Source organism: Kryptolebias marmoratus, linkage group LG1 (assembly GCF_001649575.2).
Source record: "Kryptolebias marmoratus isolate JLee-2015 linkage group LG1, ASM164957v2, whole genome shotgun sequence".
Taxonomy (NCBI): Eukaryota; Metazoa; Chordata; class Actinopteri; order Cyprinodontiformes; family Rivulidae; genus Kryptolebias; species Kryptolebias marmoratus.
The window spans coordinates 9,719,914-9,740,640 of record NC_051430.1 but is presented as its reverse complement, the minus strand read 5'-3'; the positions used below and the strand labels follow the sequence as shown (position 1 = coordinate 9,740,640).

The window sequence follows — 20,727 nt, the reverse complement described above, 5'->3', positions numbered from 1 at the left end:
TTGATGCTTATTCTCCGAAAAGACAGGGGCTGTTTTGTTTCGCCTAATGCACCTTATAGTCCGGTGCGCCTTATATATGACAAAAGTTTGAAAATGGACCATTCATTGATAGTTCGTCTTATAATCCAGTGTGCCCTATAGTGTGGAAAATATGGTACTGTAACTATAAGGAATTGTGTGTATATATATATATATATATATATATATATATATATATATATATATATATATACATACTTTAAAAAAAAATTGATGAGTGTACAGATAAGACTTCATTTGGGTCCAGATCCAGGCCGCGATCCACCATTTGGAGACCTCTAACCTCGCAGATAGGCGGTCAGAACGCCTGGTGATGCAATGAGCACCATTTAAGCTTTTTTTAAAATGTGCATACTCATGCAGATTACTGTCTGAAAAGGGAAACTTCCAATAAGACATGCTGTGATTGTTTAGCAGACAGCTGCTTATAGTTAGACCTCAAACACTCACTTTAAACAATTTAGAGGGGCTGGTTTCGATCTGCCCTGCTTGCTTTTGTAACTTCCAGCTGGCCACCATGAATGGGCTTCCCTTTGGTGGAAATGAGGATTTCAGGCCAGCAGGTCTGCGACAGGCGCATTCAGGAAGTGTGCATTTCTTTGTTCTAATCTACACGCAGTGATCGGTGTCTAAAGATCCAACAAGCAGGAGGGTCTGTGTCCCAAACCTGTCCAGCTGATGAATGAAGAGGTCAGAGGATATAAGTGTAAGCTGACAGCAGGGAGACTGATGCTCCTGGTCTGAATCATCCCTCCCACGTACATTCGTTTCGCCTGTAGTAAAAGCTGTCAGGTTTATCAATGAAATCCACATCATCCCACGTTTTATATCTGCAGGGTTCCCCAAGGGCTTAAAAAAAAATAAAAAAAATGAGTCTGAAAATGTTTCACAGCAGCGGTCGTCCGTCTCACACCTGTGCGTTTAAAGATAGAACTGCTGAGTGTTATCCCTCGGAGTTTCACTGCAGCTTTATGTCCACAGGACACATGTTTCGTTCAGCGGCACATTAAGCAGTTTCATTATTTTGGACACGCTCTGCTGGCTTTTTATTGATAAGCGTCCTCAGCTGCAGTTTTGTGTGAGACACGGTAAGGTTTGTCCCACCAGGACGAACTCAGAACAGCCCCATTTGGCTGGCTGTGGCATATTGTGCAGATTTTGGTTTCTTACTTTGTGGTTTTTATTTACTTTTTAATGACCTGTCTTCATGATTTTACAGTGAGTACCTCTAAGCTTCACCCTGCCCGAGACTGAGACAAGCGTATGGTGTTTCTGGGCTCCCAGGTCTTTAAAAACCACCGCATCCACTCGAGCTTTGCATAAACAAACAGCCCCGATTTACAAGTCTTGATACCGAGCGAGTGCGTTCAATACAAGACGAGTCGCACTGTTGGCAAACAGCCGAAGCCGGGAGGCTTGCCTCTCACAAATAGAAAGCTGTTCGGTGCTTGATGTGGTGTTTGTTAAGGTCTCTTCCTCCACCTTAAGGTTTCATCCCTTGGCAGATGGCTCAAGGTTGAGGATTACTGTTGCTGCTTCACTTCACAGGAGGGGGGGGGGGCAGAGGATTGAGTCGTGCGTAATGTAACGGAACCTCCCGTGGGGCGGCACACGTCCAAACAAGGCTGGGGTCTCCTCAGTCTTCGACACGCAGAGGGGGGTCAGTTTTTTTTTAAACATTATATTTATTGAATTTTATAACTTTTAACAAGTGATTGGCACATTTAACATTTACATAGAACAACTTAATCCCCAAAATACACAAATATAAAGACATAACAATAAAAAAATAAATAAAAAACTACACATATTGGACAATAAAAATAAAATAAAAATAAATAAATAAAAGACTGCAGTCTGTATCGTCGTCCTCTCAGTTTCCTTTGTATTGTTCCAAAAACTTGGTCAACGGTGACCATGCTTCTTCAAATTTCGTTCCCTTTCCTCTTATAATATAAGTGAGTCTCTCCAGTGTCATACATGCTGCCATCTCCTTCACCCACACGGGATTTGACGGTATGTCCATCTTCTTCCAAAACAGAGAAATTAATCTCCGGGCCTGCAAGAGTCCAAAGTCAATCAGATTCGACTGTCTGGGACTAAGCACACAGTTCTTTGGATAAATCCCCAAAATACACAATTTAGCCTCAGCAGGTACATTCACTCCAACAATCTTTGATAAGGTTTGAAGAACTGAGTTCCAGAATTGTTGTAATTTTGGACATTCCCATACACAATGAAAGAGTTCCTGTTCCAACTAAACACTTACTGCAGCTGTCTGGTATGTTGGGTGACCAGCGATTCAGTTTGACTGGAGTTATGTAAGTTCTCATCAACCACTTGTACTGTAGGAGCTTCATCCTCGTGTTAATTGATTGTTTTTGGGCTTTTAAACATGCAGTTTCCCACTCAGACACTAGTATCTCTTCTCGGATGTCAGATCTCCATGCGTCTAGTCTATCTGCAGTGGATTCCTCATCGTACATTAATAGGGCTGCATAAAATAAAGAAATGTCCTCTTCTCTCCAGGTTTTCTACTACAATATTCTCTAGGTGTGACAGTGGGGGCTTGGATTCAATCTGTTTATGTTTTGACATAATGAAATGTTTTATTTGCAAATACTTATAAAAGTGTTTCTTTGGGATGCTATATATTTGGCATAACTGCTCAAATGTAAGGAGCCTGTCATCCCTATAAAGGTCTGCCAGTTTCTCCACACCTTTACTTGCCCACATTTTGAAGCCTCCGTCAGCTCGACCGGCCCTGAAATATCGGTTCCCCCAAATGGGTGAAAAAGATGACATGGGGGGGGCATCTCCAATGTGTTGATGGGTCCTATGCCAAACATCAATTGTGTTTTTTAAAAAGGGGTTTTTTGTCATTTTTAGCAGTTGTTTTGGCCTTGCAGAATACAAATACAAATTTAATCTAAGTTTTGTTATTAGTTGTTCAATTTTTACCCACGCCGGAGGTGTTTCGGTTGAAAAGTAAAACATGGCTGAGCGCAGCTGTGCAGACCAGTAATACCATTTTAAATTAGGGAGTTGTAGGCCCCCCCTTTCATATGGGAGGTACAACAGGCGAAGTCTTAGTCTAGGTTTTCTATTGTTCCAAATAAATCTATTAAAAATACTATTTAATCCATCAAAAAATTGTTTTGAAAGAGGTAAAGGAATTGACTGAAACAGATATAAAAATTTAGGAAATATATTCATTTTGATCATGTTTATGCGGCCAATCATTGATATGGGCAATATCATCCATTTATTTAATGACTCATTTACTTCACTAATCAAAGGATCATAGTTTGTTGCTACAATTGTTTTAATGTCTGGGGTAATTTTAACACCAAGGTACACAAATCCCTCTCCTGCATTAATAAACGGGGTCTGTACAACTGGGCTCAGTCTTTCATCCCTGTTCAAAAATAGAATTGAGGACTTTGAGTAATTTATTCTATAGCCAGAGAAATTACCAAACAGCTCCATTTGATGCATTAAATTTGGAACGCTGGTAGACAGTTTTGTCAAAAAGACTATCAGATCATCAGCGTACAATGCCAATCTATGCTCTTGGCCCCCCAATTGAATGCCAGATAGATCACTTCGCATTCTTATCATCATTGCCAAGGGTTCTATAGCTAGAACAAATAACATTGGCGATAAAGGGCAACCCTGGCGAGTAGAACGTTCTAAGGTAAAGGATTTGGAAGCTAAGTTGTTTGTCCAAACGCTGGCTTCAGGACTTGTATACAAGAGCTTAACCCATTTGAGGAAATTGTGTCCAAATCCATATCTCGGGAGGACATTAAACAGATATGACCATTCAATTCTATCAAAAGCCTGACGTGCATCGAGTGATAATAAAGCTGTATCTTTAGCGTCAAATTTCTCATGGATTATGTTTAAGACTCTTCTTACATTGTGAAACCCTTGACGTTTTGGCACAAAACCATTTTGGTCGTTATGGACTAAATTTGCGATAAAGGGGTCTAATCTTTTTGCTAAAACCTTACAGAGTATTTTGGTGTCAACCCCCATCAGGCTTATTGGTCTAAATGAAGAGCACTCTTCAGGGGGTTTACCAGGTTTTAATATCAGTGTGATCATTGCTTGTCTTAGAGTGGGTGGGAGGACTTGGTTTCTAAATGCTTCTTCATACATGTTGAAGAGAGGAACTATGAGTTTTTCTTTAAAAGCTTTGTAGAATTCAATGGGGAAGCCATCTGGCCCAGGAGCTTTACCACTGCTGATACTCTGTATGGCTTGTGAAATTTCTTCAATTGTTACATTTATGTCCAGCTCCGTTTTTGCTTCTTCTGAGAGTGTCTGGAACTGAAGTTGGACTAAAAATACGTCTTGCTCTTCTGACGCATGGCAACACTCTGACTTATATAGTTTAACAAAAAATTGTCTAAAGCAGTCATTAATTTCAGATGGATCTACTGTTACCCTTCCAGAGGGGGCCCTTATACTGTTAATTGCTCTTTCACTTTGGGTTTTCTTAATTCTCCATGCTAAGAGTTTCCCCGCTTTTTCTCCTTGGTAATAATAAGATTGTTTTAACCACATTAAGCTTTTTGCTGCTGCCTCAGAAGATAACCTATTATATTCAGATCTCAAACGTAATAGTTCACTCTGTTTTGTTTGGTCGTCATTCGTACTTAAGTCTAATTCCAAAATTTTTATTTGTTTGTCCAAACTATCCATTTGTTGTTTATGCTGCTTGTTTTTCGTACTTGTGTAGCTAAGAATTTCACCTCGAATATATGCTTTGAATCCTTCCCATCTCACTGAAGCACAAGTTTGGTCTGTGTTTAATTCAAAATAACTATCTATCTTCTCCCCCATCAGTTTAATAAAGTTTCGATCTTGTAGCCATCTTGCTTGAAACCGCCATCGGAGTGGATTATGGACAAAGTTTTCTATGTGAACATTAAGTGAGATAGCGGCATGATCACTGATTACTATGCTGTCATACTGGCAATGTTTGATCCTTGATAAAAGTTCTCTTGAAACAAGAAAATAATCTATACGCGAGAGGGATTTGTGCATACCTGAGTGACAGGAAAATTCAACTTTGTCAGGATTTAGTTCTCTCCACACTTCCACCAAATTGATATCTAACATATATTGATTTATTAATTTTCTAGTGTGGGCTTTATAGACTTCTGAGCCTGTTGATCGATCTACCTTTGGATTTAAGGTACAATTAAAGTCTCCCCCAATTACATAAAATCCTTGAAGAGTGGCTATAGTAAGAAACAAATCTTCAAAAAATTTTGGTTTATTTTCATTTGGACCGTATAAACTTACTAAATTTAAAGTGATTGAGAGGATGTTGCCCTGGACAATTACATACCTACCAGCTGGGTCTTGTATTGTTTTTAGAATTTGGAATGGTATGCTTTTGTGGATCAAGATACTTACACCTCTTCCATAGTTATTATACGACGCATGTATCACTTGGCCCCGCCATCTATTTCTTATAAATTTTATTTCACTATTTGTTAAATGAGTTTCTTGAAGAAAAATTATCTTTGATTTAAGCTGTTTAATCCTATTTATGACCTGTTTTAGTTTAATTTGTTTCCTAAGTCCCCTCACATTCCAGCTTGTGATTTTTATGTAGGCGATATTATTAGCCTCAACTTGTTCCATAATTATTTTTTCCCTGAGACAGTATTATAATGACAAATGTTGCAGAGTCAACACAAAATGCACAAATATTTTGAGTAAAATAAGATAAATAATAAATGAAAAAAAGAAAATCCTGAAAGTGACACATAACCCACTATCCCCCCCCTCCCTTACTCAGACTAGTGTGTGGGGGCTTTTGCTAATCCACTAACAAGGGGAGTAGCTGAACTACGAAACCCAACCCCGAAAGCAACAGTGGCGTCCGCAACCCTCTCATCATAATAAAACAGTAATATAACAAACCCTTTTAAATCCTTATATTCCTTCTTCTAAGGTGCTTAGCTAACGTATTTCTTATTAATGTGACATAAACACAGCCGACATGTGCACAAGTATTGACACCGCATTATACTAACACATCATGTATAACATCAGAGAAACAGAAAGTACCTCCGTGGCTGCCCATGTTTTACACACCTCAAAGATTAACTGAATATTATGCAAACTGTAATATCAGATAAAAATAACTGAATATTATGAAAACTGTAATATCGAAGTGTAACTATCAATTATAAACAGCAGTTCAGGAACCGAACCACTGATCAATACTCAATCCTGTGAAGCGACCGTGCGGAGGAAGTCCGCGGCCTCCCCGGGAGATGGAAACATCTGGATCCTCCCGTTGTGGAGAATCCTCATCTTGCATGGATTATAGTGGAACCCGCGGAACATTCCCCGCTCAGCAAAGGCTTTCCTGACGGTGTCGAACCCGGCTCGCTGTCGGATGGTCTCAGCAGAGAGATCCTGAACGAAATAAAGCTTATTTCCGTCATATTCAATGCTGCGTTGTTTCGTAGAACGGAAAATAAACTCCCGATCTTGGAAATTCATGAAACGGATGAGCACAGCTCGGTGTTGGTTCGGCTTTGGAGGTGCCAGGGTGCGGTGGGCTCTCTCAATGGTGAAGGATCTGTCGGTCCCCAGCCAGCTCGGCAGCTTCTCCCGTATAAACTCCAGCAGCGGCCGCTGACCCTCCGCGTTCTCCCGCAGACCAAAAAGCCGAAGGTTCTTCCTTTGGCCGCGGTTGTCCAGGTCGTCGGTTTTAGCCTCCAGGTAGGAGATTTGCTTCAGGGCTTTGGTGAGATTAGCCGTGTTAGCTTCTAAGAGTTCCTCCGCCGAGACGATTCTAGTTTCAGCTTCCTCCAGCCTGGTAGCATTAGCGGCGACTTTTTGCTTTACCTCCGCTATGTTTTTCTCCAAAGAAGCAACGGACTTCGCCATTTCACCCATCCGGTTATCGATGCTTTCCAGCTTGGTTCCAAACTCAGAATGCAGCGACCGGAGCTCAGACAGCACCATGCTAATACCGCACGTGCTTTCGGTGCTAGCGGCCCCCTCTCCGTCCGGATTCGTTACCGGTGCATCAGCTTTGGTTGGCTTTTGGGAGCCGCGCTTTCTTGTGAAGATCTCGCAGTCCTTGAGAGCAGTCGGTTTTGACATTTTCAGATACAGTTTACGTTTTTTAATTATGGGTTTTTCGAGTTTTAATGCAGGCCACACGGAGCATCCACTTTAAGCTGCCATCCTGGCCCGTGGCTCCATAGCGCTCCGGGGGGTCAGTTTTAGCGATCCCAGTCCGGTCTTTTTCTCCGGAACGCCGCAGAGTTACTGTGGAAAAACCAGAAAACGGCAGCACGCCTTTCTCGAAAAACCCTCAAAACTAAGAAAGGACACACCGAGACTTTAGTGCAAAAGTAGACTAACGGATGTGTCCATCATGCACACAGGTACCAGCTGGTACCACTTAAAAATGACGAAACTACCCCCTTTAAAGATCCAGTGTTACCAGCAGGACAACTGGTGTCAGATTGGGTAGCATAGAGTTATTCTCCCACAGCATGGCCTCGACTCATGATAAATAAATCTGTTAGTCACAGTTTAACCACCATAATCTGTGTCCATAAAGAGATTCTATTGCACAGTAGCAGATAGGCTTCGTCTGAATTTGTCCTAATTTATTATTGCTGCGCTGGATGTTTTTTTTTTTTTTTTTTTCCTTGTAAACCTTTTAGTGATTCCTCAGACAGGCCTAATCACCATCTCGGACCATATGTCAGATGGATGAATTAACCAGGAAACAGAGTTGCCAGGCTGGCTCTGGTTGCCAAGCCTCAACAGTCCACGGTTTTAAAGCCGTGTAGAAACAATCTCTGATTCAAACGGACAGGACTGGTGTTCAGCAGTGGGGTTTTTTTTTGTTGTTGTTGTTGTTTTGTATGTTTTTTTCGCCGTGCAGAGGTGAGTTATGAGCAAGGTAGTCGGGGCTGGCAGCTGGAGCCCCCGAGAGCGGCGCTGCACGCGAGAGCAGCCCCGACGGGAATCTAATCTCCAGCTTCCACAGCTGTTTCCTCCTTTTCACTGCACAGCCGGTGAATCAGACCTCATTCAGATCCATTTCAGTCCTTTTTGTTTCTCATATGTTCCCCCCAATCTGGGGGTCTTGTAGAGATTTTAATAGGCGTTTCCGGCGCGGTGGCTAAGAGAAAGCAGTCGGAGGAGGACGGCAGACTACAGGCAGCAACCAGAGCATCAGTTCTGGCAGTCCAATCCATAAACCTGTACGTTCACAGGACAACATGAAACTTTAACCAAATACATTTATTGTACTCTTCACAGAAACTGAAAAAGGGAATACATGTTATTTATGCTTGAGTACATAGATATTTCTGTTATTCTTTTCCTCAAGCTTTCCAGTTGTTTGTCAGCATTAGCCAGTTTGGACATCTGACATTTATCTGATTGATATGATATAATATTTCACATTCAAAACGTTTGATAGCCATTTTTCTTAATTGGAACGGGCGGGAAGGGCGATGATGTAATTGCTTGTGTGTGTTTGCGTGGTGTTTGTTCGTCTGTCTGTTAGCATGATATCCTGTGAAGCCCCGGATTGATTTGGACGAAACTCTTAGACTTTTATCTTGGATGTTCATCTACAACTGATCAGCTTTTGGAGTCAACCCAATTCAAAAAGGCTGCCACAGCTAAGCAGCCCTGTCGAACGTTTGGCGCGGCAGGAGCTCGGGTTCATCCCCCAACACGTCCCGTACTCTGAGCGCCCACGGATTGTGCTGATCCTTGTTTAAACTTTGGTCATAACTGTCTGCCTGGTAACAAACTATCTAAAGAACCGCGGGACAGCTTTTCATGAAAGTTTCCCAAAAAAGTTGTCATTGGATGCACATCTACAGCTGATGTACCTTTTGGATTCAGCCCTATACAAGATGGCCTCCACAGCTGATTGACCTTTGGAAACAAAATGGCTGTAACTCAGTGAATTTTACAGATACTGACCTAAAATTTGGTGTGGTGGTAGCTGAGAGTCGTTCCCAACACATACCGTAAGTGCTAACAGATAACACGTTATGGAACGAGACTGCGTGCAGTCGTTCAGAATATTACTGGTATTTTTTCAAAATAAAATGATCTCAGTTTGAAACCTTGACATGAAAGGCAGTGGGCATCATGCGTTCCTCTGGGGAATGTGATGCCTTTAGTTTAATATCTGCTCATTGATCTAATCTGCCTGTCGGTGTCATGTTTTTGTCAAAGGGGCGCAGGCTTCCTGTCACCAGTGCCTCGGGTCTCAGTATGGCATGGTTTGACTGTAGTTAAATGAATTGTTGCTTTAACTCGTTTTGTTTAAGCTCAGCTTGGGAGCCAGGCTGTTTTAAATATTGCTGGTGGGATACTACTTTGTTTATTTAAATGTAGGCGTGAGGGTGCATGTCACACGGGGCAAAGCATTTCTCATAAAGAGCTTTTTTTTTATTATTGGCTGTCACCGAAAGGGGAAGGCTGACGTTTATGTTTTTGCCCGTGTGTTTCGGTGCCTGTCTGTTACCAGAATATGTCCTGAACCACTGGACAGGATTTAATGAAACTGTCATTAAGTAATCATCGGCTGTACGTCTACGTAGGTTATCTCCAAGGCTTGACCAAAACGGCTACAACTCCAAGAAGATAATCTAAGTTTAAAGCAGGCGGGCCTTTTAGTTTAATGTCTGCGCCAGTGAACAAGCGTTCGTCAAAACCAGAAAGGCCCAGCCCTGCTCATGTGACGCTCCAGGACTACTCCCCATGTGAGCAGCAGATCGGTGTTCGTGCTCAGCGTGACCTGCCCTTCATGCATGAGGAATGCTCCTGCAGACCTCGCCGCATCCCCTACGCGCTGTCACGGCTTCAGGCCTGGGCTCCTCGGTCGAGGAAGATCAGACGGCGATCCCGCTGTCGTGTCACACTCGGGATAAGAATTCAGATAAACCTGACGAGGCCGAGAGCAGCTGATGGGCGTTCGGGCTCTCCACGGCCAAAAACAACCCCTCCCCTATTGGTGCTGTCATCATGTCCGCGAGGTGCAGTCTGCTGATTTCAGATAGCCGCTTTACTTTATTAACTACGATAAGACCAGTAGCAAGTTGTTGCAGAGGGGCTATAGCTTTTGTCAGATTAGATAAGTGTGTAATATCCTCTGCAGGACATTCATCTGCACCTCGATGTGACGTACAGGGCTTCTGCTTTCTGTGGTGTCATAACGGCAGGCAGAGACAACTAAAGAGGAGACCTTTTTTTTCACAATTCCAGAGACTAGAACCATATTTAGAGGCTCCTTGTTTTAATCTTCAGCCTGTGCGGTGGTTTATGGTTCATTTTCATTCTAATTGTGGTTTATGGCTTACCGCAAGGCGCTCTTCCAGACCTATAATTTCAGTCCAGATTGGTCAGTCTCCCCGCTTCTGTAGCTCCTCGTCGCTGCAGCAGCGCACCGAAGGTGTCTTTTTTTTTCTCTTTTTTTTCCCCCCTCAAATCACAACGGACTCCCATTTGTTCTCCTCCGTGTGTGACGTTCAGCCCTCTGACTGTATTGATGAATAATCAGAACTCCACTGAACGGCTGTTTCTTTGACGTCACGCCGCTCCCGTTTGACAGACTCTCTAATTAAATCCTTCAGCATTGTGTGGTTTTTTTTTTTCCTCCATCGGAGGATGAATTACAGCTTGCTCAGAGGCATTCAGACACATCGGGCTTTTATATTAGCCAAGGAGTCCATTATAGATTTATCAATGTTCATCATCCAGTTCATGACAAGGATTTAAAGAGCCGCAGTGACATGGGTGTTTCATAAAACCCTCATGTAGTTGTTTTTTTCTCTAACAGAGTACAGTTTGTAATTCTTCCCTGATCTAGTTCTGTTCAGGTGTTCCAAACACAAAGTACCTTTAGCTTTAATCTATAGTGACAGCTGCAGGGTTTTTTTGCAGAATAACATGAATCATCACACCTAACGTCCGCACTAAAAGAATTTTTTTTTGCCCTGTGAATGGCAGTGAAACGGACATTGCTGTGGTTGTTGCTAGACTTGCCATGACTTTGACCTGCTGATTAAATACTGGTGACTACAGCTCACCTCGGTTGGACTTTTGAGAAATGCAATTTATTTCAGACAGTAGAGGGACAAAAAATGGACTCAGTCCATCACCTGAACCTGGACTCTGTAAAGTGATATATATTTATCTGCTCACAGTTTGGCTAAAATGAGATCGGATTTGAGTCTGAAACACATTTTTTTCTTTAAAGAACAGAGATCTACTAGAGGGTGGCTCTACTAGATAATGCTAAATTACTATTTTGAAACGGCAAGTGAACTTAAGGGTTTACCCACAAAACAATTCTGCCCTTCGAGGTCCGGAGCTAGGATATAGGAGCCATGTCTGTCCGGCCAATGATTATGATTATGATTATGTTGTCACCGTGGAGGGCCGCGGTGTTAAGCTGCTTCCATGTTTTAGGCCAGTACGCAAAGACAAATTTATCTTGTACCAAACAGGGAAAAAAAAAAGAGCTGTCACCTCAACCTCTTGTGACTGAGCAGCAGGATAGTGGCAGACAGGGTTGCCAGATATGGATTGACGAAATATCGTTCTGTCGCTTTAAAAATGTCGATTTTGACCCAAACTACCATATGTGCTGAGTGAGGGTGTGCTTTCTCACTTGTGTGTGTGTGTGAATAAAAACAAGAGTTTTTTTGGAGCACATAAAAGCCAAAATTATTGCATGTTTGGGCTTTCTAAAAACTATTTATTGCACATCGTAAACACCCTAAATCCGATAATTATAGTGCATCTGGTACCACTGGTGGCAGAGCAAAACTGATGTTAATAAATTAAAGAACCCCTTAGAAGAACTTATACGCTTAAAATTATTAGAAAGTATTTTTGCTTAAAAAGAGAAACTATGTTTTGGGTTACAGTAAGCTAGTGGCACCATCTCTATTTTCCTCCTTGTAATTGATTAAATACACACAGGCATGGCTGAGTGCCCTTTGTTTTTTAAAGCTGGCCAATATCAGCTGATTATTCGGTCTATCTTTTAAACAACCTAACTTAGATGTGTTAGCCATGGCAGTAGCGTAGCGTTTCGTGGCGTGATCTTCTAGCACACAGCCGGACCCTAACTCGATCCACAAGTCATGCCAGGATGGGCGTATGGACTGTGGTCAGGGCATCTAGTGGATGTGGAAAATAGCTGGGGGAAAAAAACTATTTTTTTTAGAGCGTAGGAGCTTGAAATGGGCATTTTGAGCAGAACGCTCTTCGAATTTGTTGGTAATTATTCAATTTTTCTTTGAATATTTGAGCACCTCCTGTCCCGTGACCATAGTTCCCAGTTAATAATTATTTCAGAATAACCTTTGATGGCAGAAACAGACGGGATGCGCCAAGATGGTTTTCTTTTATTTCGTTTTTTTCGAGATGTAGCGGGCAGTGCCAATCAGGTGCCAATGTAAGCCAGTCGTTATTCTTTGACTTTGCTCATTTTAACTCGATTTTGAATATGCGGGAAACACCGTCCATTTGGAGCAACAGTGTCATGATCGCCTTCGTGCTGAAAGAGGTTTTCCAAATTTGCCGCGATCCAGCCACGCCCTGATGTCGTGGAGCGCAACAAGGTCGTCACTCGTTGTGAAGGGGACCTAACGAGTGAAACGCACTCAGAAAATAATCTTTAATCTTTAATAATCTCAGTCTTTAAGTTAATGCTTGTCAAGAATCTTAAAATATTCCTGACTGACTCTTCCCCGCAACACGTCGTGGAGCCAGGCCTCTTACAGCTCGCCATGCCAAACACACGTCACGCTATTTCAAGCCGTCAGAGGCCAATTTGTTTGCTTGTGGCCTTGATTAGTAACAATAATGTCCATATTTAATCAGCGGCAATCATGTCTGTGTTGTTAAGCAACAGTTTCCTCTGCACACGTCACGAGAGTTCCAAAATGCAAGCAGGCTGGGCTCGTTGTTTGCAGACTATTATGATTTATCAAAAATAAATTGAATCATGAACGTTCTAATCTGTAGCAGCAGGTGATTAGGAATCTAATTTGTGTGCTTAATGGTCTCAGTGGGATTTTTCCATGTCGAGCTTTCATGAAAATGAGTGCTTCGTTCGGTAACTTGTCCTCTTTAAGTCGTCTACTATGTCTTTTATAAATTTAAGGAATTGAACGCACCTAACAAAGCAAACACGGATTTGTCAGATCGTGCTATTTCCGTTCCAGATCAACAGGTCTGAGGGAACATTCGATTAACTTTGTACGCCATGGCAGCTCGTGACTGTGCTCCCCCACCCCGTTTAAAGTTTATTTAAAGTGCATTTGGTTGTTGCATAGGGTTTCTTGCCAAAAACAGAAAAGTCAGTTGCGCCTTGCGATGCCGTAGCCGAGCTAAACAGAACCATATGGGTTCAGTGCACAGCAGTGTGTGGGCGAAAAGTGCGGGAAAGAGACCCCGGAGTTTGCCACGCTCCGCCCCTAGAGCGAGCCCCATCCGTCGGTAGAGTCTCCACTCGGGGAACATGTGGGATTGATTTCGACCTCCAGCCTCTCCCTCCCTGGGCGCCTCCGCCCCGCTTCTCGTGTTGTTTTTTTTGCCAGAAAGCGACTACGACTGGTAAGGAGCATGAAACGGAGCTCCGCGCCGGAAAGCCTTTGGCCAGGGTGGCTTCCCCGGGAGATCAAGGAGCTCGTATACGTGAGGTGAAGCTCCTGGGTGTTTACAGGAGTCCACCAGCGGGACACGGGGTGGGACATCCAAGATCCACTCTGAGATTTGGAGGGCAGGTCGTCCTCAGTTCTGTCTCCAAGTCTGAAGAGATGAGAGGACACAACAAAGACATCTTTCATTAATCTGTAATACAGTGCAAACACTGAACAGTTCAGACTTCAGGCATTACAGACCAAAAATATACTCTTTTAGACATTTTATGAGTTTATATTCCATATTATTGTATTGAGAACAGTTGTGTTGAAATAACACACTTGGTAAAAGAAATTAAACAATTCAGTTGGGTGATTTCTAACTACAGGTACAGACTTCTATTCAGTTCAAATGAACAAATCAAGAACCCACAGATAGCTAGCATCAGATTTCTTTTTTTTCAGCTCACCATTTTGTTCAACAAATCCCAGTTTGGTTCAGTCTCACCACTCTCCCTGGGTAAACTAAAGAACTACCTAGACTTGTCAAAGCTGCTTAAAAGGATGTGGTAGGTCAGTAGTGTCAAGCTTCTTTTTGCCAATAAAAAGGAGTTCATGTTGACGAAAATCAGAACCCATGGAACCAACTCCACAGACTCATTTTGTTCCTTTACATCTAATGTGTGGCTGTAAAGCGACAGCCTATAAACACAAGAGGTGACTCCTGTCTTTGAAGCCGTGGATCCAGGGGGGCTTCAGTCAGTTTTTCCTTTGTTAGCTTTAGTCTCTTCTCTTTGTAGCTCACCATGAAGGTGACCTTCTCCTCCAAACTCTCTCACTTGCTATGCAGTTTGAAAGTAAGCTTGGATTTTTAGTTTAAAATGCATTTTTCTGTACATAAAAAGTTCATGTGGTATTAGCTGATTTTGTTTTAGACCTAAGCTTAAATTAAAAATCAAAGCTCTGTGGTTCGTTACCTCCATCAAGGAGGTCATGTTTTCGGTAGCATCTGTCTGTCTGTCTGTGTACAAGAATACGTAAACAGTTATGAATGGATTTTTATAAAATGTTTAGGAAACGTCAAAGAGGGAACAAGGAATTACATTCTAGTGGTGATCAGGTCAAAGGTCAAGGTCACAGATCAGCCCGTGTTCTAACTGCAGCTGTATAGCAGGAATGTTGAACTGCACAGCTGGACACCTCATGGGTCAAGGGTGATCACTGTTGAATTCAAGGTCATGGGGTCAAAGGTCAACAGCTGACCTAGTGCTCAAACCTCCTCCATGGAGGTTCTGTTTCCGGTTGTGTCCGTTGGTTTGTCTGTCTGTCTGTTAGCAAAGATCAGGTAAAAACTAATGAACAGATTTGGAGGAAATCTTCAGGAAATGTTGGGGTTGTCACCAAAAAACAATGGATTACATTTTGGTGCTGATCCAGATTATGATCTGGATAGCCATATTTTTTAATCACGCTGTGGCTAGTTGGGTTTATTTTAGGCTATGACCGGGTTAATTTGACTGTTAAACCTAATACGCTACAAATGCTAAGACGTAACGTATGCGTCAGTAAAGCCAGTAAATTATGTGATTTTGATTCTGAATGCTTGAAAATGCAGTCGGTGAGCCCACTTCTGTCTACAGAGAAGTAATCTGTCACAATCGGTCAGAGGAGCGTAGCTCAGCCCGGTCTGACTGTGGACCCAGGTTTCCATCCCAGATTCCTGAAGTCACTTCCTGGTGCCGTTTCAAACCAGTGAAATGAACCCAATGAGCAGCTGGGATATTTTATTACACAATTAGACAATCATAATAAAACACCAGGCGAAATGATACTCTTGTTCTTGGGAAGTCGTTCGCCACATCTGTTAAAGGGACGCTGCTCTCGGCCGGATCGGGGCTGTAGATTTCCTGCGGTACGCTGCTTTCTTAGGATCGGAAACTTGTACAAAATCTGAAGACACGTTTTTGTGTCTCATCCGTTTATAGCCGATCTAGGTATAGTTCTGTGTTTGACAGAAAAAAAATAAGATAATGAGGTTTGGCTTTGCATTTGTGAGCTGAAACACCTCTGGAGAATTCACTGATGTGCACACAGAGACTTCAGCAGCTCATGCAAGTGAAATAAGAACTAAACTATGAAGGTTTTTTTTTTTTTCTCCACGCTTTTGTCACGATAGTCTAGCAGGGCCATCTGGCAGTATGCAGTGTAGCTCTTAGTATGACTGGGCTCCTTCAAAATGCTTTGACATCATCCTGTCTTATCTCTTCCAGGGTGAGGATGTTTTCTGTTTGTTTTCCTCTCGTCTCAGGAGATTCCACTATCCTCTATATCCTTCCCTCAGAAAGGGTTTGTCTAATAATGTCCTTGTTAAAAAAGCAAGAGCAAAGTTTTAAGGACAGAATAGTACAGCTGTTATTGAGTAAACTAATACTGTTTTTAGCTAACTACTAATAGTACTGCAGTTGGGATTACTTTCAGTGCCAAGTATAACACTTTCTAACTGGGTCACACTTAGTTAAATAGATACAAGGTTCATAAAAAAGTCCAGATTGTAAATACCATGTCCCAGTTTACACCTATGGAGGTTTACATTGAACATGTTAAAGGTTATTGGTGTACAGATTTTACTTGCTTTGCCTGGTTTACAAAATGTAGCTCCGATTTTGCCTTTTCTCACAAAATGTTACCAGAAGGTAGAATAATTATAGCTTTTATGGCTATGAGGCCAATTCATAAAACGTTTTTGCAATCTGGCTGCGAAGACTAGTGCCTTTTTGAGCTGCCTAACCGTTCCTAAAAGCGCTGATAAAGCCGACCGTGTTTCACAGCGGTGTGTTTTCACACAAGCGGAGCTAGCATTGGAGAACCAAAGGAGGCGCCGAGTTTAACTAAGCAGCATTGAGGTGGAGCGCTGTGTACAAAATGAGTCAAACACGTCTAATTTAAAATCCCACGGCAGGAGATCTGCCATCAGTACATCACACCAAAGGACTGTGAAGTTGACTTAGCCCTTACACATACCAACCGTTGGCGTTTTGGTTTTGTAACTACCTCCCTTGGTGGCTCAGAGGTGTAAAAGCGATGGGTTGACTTCAACTCCCCATGACTCCTCAAGACAATGACTTCAACTGAGCCATTACATAAATTACCCCAAGACTCAAAGAAGGCATCCTGCGGCCAGCGTGAAAGTGTTTTGTGTAAGGATTTATTGTAATCTGCCGAATGTGTTAGAACTATAAATGAAGACGAACAAATGGACTCCATTAACTTCCATTGTGCAAAACTGAATCCAAAATGTCTGCCTTTTTGGGGGGGGCTTCCATGGTGCTGGGAAGACCCAGAACTCACTGGAGGGATCATGTACACAACCACGGATAGGCCGTAGAAGATGAATAGATGGATGGATGGATGGATGGATGGATGGATAAAAATCTGGCCAAACGATGGTTGATATACAACAATCCCCCCCCCCCCTTGGTCAACGTGTACTTTTCATTTAACAAAATAGAACAATAACTGATTACCTAACATAAACATATTTAACAACCCTTAGAAGAACTTATACCCCTTAAAATAATATAAAGAAGAACATGCTTGCTTTAAAAAATTGAATTGTGGCTACAGTGAGCTGGTTGCTGCAGCTGTCGCTACATCTTCGTTTCCTATGTGGTAATTAATTAAGTATGCACAGGTATGACTGATTGCAGATTTTTTTTAGTTTGTTTGTTAAAATGGCCAGTATTGGCTGATTAAATCTGGTTAGTTAATTATTGGTGTATCTCTAGATTGGGAGGGGGGTGTTGTACCATTGATACAAATGTCCCACCTACACACCCTCCCAACTCACTAACAGACTACGCTGTAAATCACAGTGTAACATGACACTTTTAAAAAGTCTTAAATGACGAACTGAAACTTAACATATTTTTTAAAATCCATATTTGAATATTCGGCAGCACGATGAGAGTTTCGGGAATCAACAAAAATTGATGAGGCGCTCATCTTATGTGGCTTCAATGTCCAGATTTTGGCCCCGTTTCTAGTTATAACATATGTTGATGGTTAGAACAGATTGACTCGTAGCTTTAGATATAGTCATTTAGGAGAGTTGTAGTTGTAGTTGGAGGTTTTAATTTTTTTTATATTAAGATAATTTTTGTGTGTTTTTCCTTCTGCTTGGCAGAGAATTGACTGAAATTCTTCAGACCTAGAGGTGGGTTCGAGCTCAGAGCCTGACCTTTTTAGTAAAACTCCTAATGTCGTCAGAACTAAAGCCAAATGAGGTGAACTGAAACAGAGTCCTTAGGTGTGGAGGGCCGCTTTACACCAAATTAGCATCTTATCTGGAGCCTTAATCTGATGTACATTTGTGATCCAATTCTCTGACCTGATTACATTCAGCTTGTTCAGCAGCCCGAAACTGTTTGATCAAAACTGACAGGCATCAGCGCAAACTTTGTTGTTCTCCAAGTATCCGGCGCAGCACTCCTCCCCCGCCGCTTCTGCCACCGTGTGCTTTCTCAGCACTGGGAATAACCACTAAAGTCCTGATTAAACTGCTGCGCAACTATTAGCCACTTGACCAAATCCAGCTGATCCCTTTAAATTGTTTTAATTGTTGTTCTTGTTGACTTGACAGCTACCCTGGCGTTAAAGGCACGGGCCAATCGCCACGTCTAGACCCAAACCTCCAGCTGGTTTTAGCTCTTGGAAAATGTCACAGAAAGCAGCAAGCCCGACTTGGAGCAGAACTGCCGAATTTGATCCTCGTTATGTCGTTCATAAAATGTTTCGGAGGTTGCGTTGGAGGTTCAGTTGAATATGTTGTCAGCTTGGTGTCTTTTTAGCTGCAAGTCCAGCTCGGTTTCACTTTACACTCAGAAAAATGCAGCTCTTCTGATGTATCTCTCTGCGTTATTCCCATGAGCCCTCTGGGTTTTAGCAGCATGTCGATATCGAGCACAATAACTTTTGACTAACAGTTTTATTGATGTCTATGAGTCACGTTGATTGATTCTGTATTGATACATCTGTATAAGAGTTCCTCACTGGTGCTTGTCAGTTCCCCAAACATGGTACCACGGTTGAGTTTCTGCGTCCAGTTTTTTGTCAAGGAAACGTACCTGAGAGGGTGCGCTTGTTTTCGCACCTTGGGCTCAGTCGGACACCATCTTTCTTGCTTCGCATTAATGAATCTTTCAGGGTTGTGGCGCTTACCTCTGAAGGGTCTTGATGTTTCTCGTTTCAGTAAGGCTGCGCTAAAGCACCGGGTGCTGCGAAATGAGACGTTCACCCCGAGGACGCGTGCAGAACGTTATCGGCGCGTGCCGAGTCGTCCCTGGAGACCCTTGTCGTGTTTTACTTCAGAGTAAATCTCTTTGGCCTTTTTTTTTTTTTAAACCAAGTTCAGTCAGTAAAACTTCATTTGTAGTTTAATTCAATCACAGGAGCGTGTTTGATAAGGGCGCTCACATTAAAGGACAGCAGGGAAGTTAAATGAAGGGGTACAAAAAGTCAGCAGCCAAAAGCTTTAAATGGAGAAGTCTTAGAAAGGGAGAGAAGTCAATCTCAGCATGCAGCTCGCACCAATGACTTCTGTCGAGTGATAAACAGCTTTTTCTACAATACAGAGAAAAAACATGACTTATTCCTGTTTAAGAAAATCAGTTCTTGTTTCAGTTTCCTTGTGACAAATGAGTTGACTCCATTAAAAAAAAAAAAAAAAGGGGAAGCTGACAAGGAAGAGGAGCATAACTCGACCAAACTGCTGAGCAGTCAGAAACAGCACCTGGCCAAAGAAAGCACCGCCGTAAACAAGAGAGTGGTAGCAGTACAGCTGTCTCCCTCACCCGAAGACCCGAAGGAGCCTGCATGCAAGCGTAGCTGACATGTCGGGTTTCAGCCTGGACCCTGGAAAAGTGACAGGTCAGCTCTGGCTGCGATGGGCCAGCAGTCGTCTAGTTGTTGTGTCTAGAGACGCTGCAAAAAAGGACTGCCCCTCAGGAGGGGTGGGTGACAGGGAGTGTGACAACAGCTGTCCCCGATGCTTTAATGTGGCGTGGGTTGAGGTGTGGCAGCAGCTGGAACAAGAAAACATACACAGGGGAAAGGCCTAGCATTCCTTGAAGGAATGCACATCGCCCACCATCGCTCATGCCAGAGATTTTAAGACTTCGACCATCGTATGTTGAAAACATGGCAACGTTATAGCTAACATTGTGCGCAGTTTTACGTCGTAAGTGATGTCGCGTGATCTGATAGCGCTCGGAGTACTTCCTGTAAATGACTCTCGGCTGCCACACCAAATTCTAGCTCAAAATTTGTCAAATTAACTGAGTTATAGCCATTCTTCTGTAGGCTAATGCATTGGGTAGATTCTAAACGTTTACCAGTTGTAGACTTACAGCCAGTAATTACTGTCTGAGAGTTTCATTAAAATCAGATCATTACCTCCTCCGAGGAGGTTCTGTGTTCAGTGGTGTTTGCTCGGTCTTTTAGCGAGACTACTTATAAACTAATTAGTAGATTTTGATGAGACTTTCAGGAAATGTGGGGGTTGTCATAAAAAAAACATTTAAAAGAAGTAACAAGAGATTCAATTTTGGTGGTGATTTGGATCGTGCAATCCCTCCAGGATTTCGCGGGCATTTTATGTGATTGTTGCGGGCTAAAATGCCTGATTTCATGGGTCATTTTCTTAAAAGTTGCAATTTTTTTTTTAACTTAAATCAATAAACAACCATAACTTTTAATATATAAACCAAAAATACTTACAAGATTTGTAAGATAATTGCCAACAAACATTGACATTCTCAAAAGGTGCTTTATTTGAGAACTTTGATAGCTTATAAACTGACATTCATGGCCATTTCTGGATTGTCCCTGGTCTGCAGCTCTCCTCACATGTTTTGCAGACACAAAGTGTTTGTCGATGCGTTTATGTTCCATGATTACACTGCAGGACGTGCAAAACAGCTTCCCCCCACTCTCCTGCAGCTGGGGAGGAAACTGTTTT

General features: G+C 42.4%; 1 protein-coding gene across 1 annotated transcript in view; it reads left to right on the top strand.

The window, feature by feature from the left end:
• zdhhc8b (zinc finger DHHC-type palmitoyltransferase 8b) overlaps positions 1-20,727 on the top strand; it is a 70,119-nt gene that overhangs the window by 1,132 nt on the left and 48,260 nt on the right. The gene's annotated exons all lie outside the window — the stretch shown is intronic.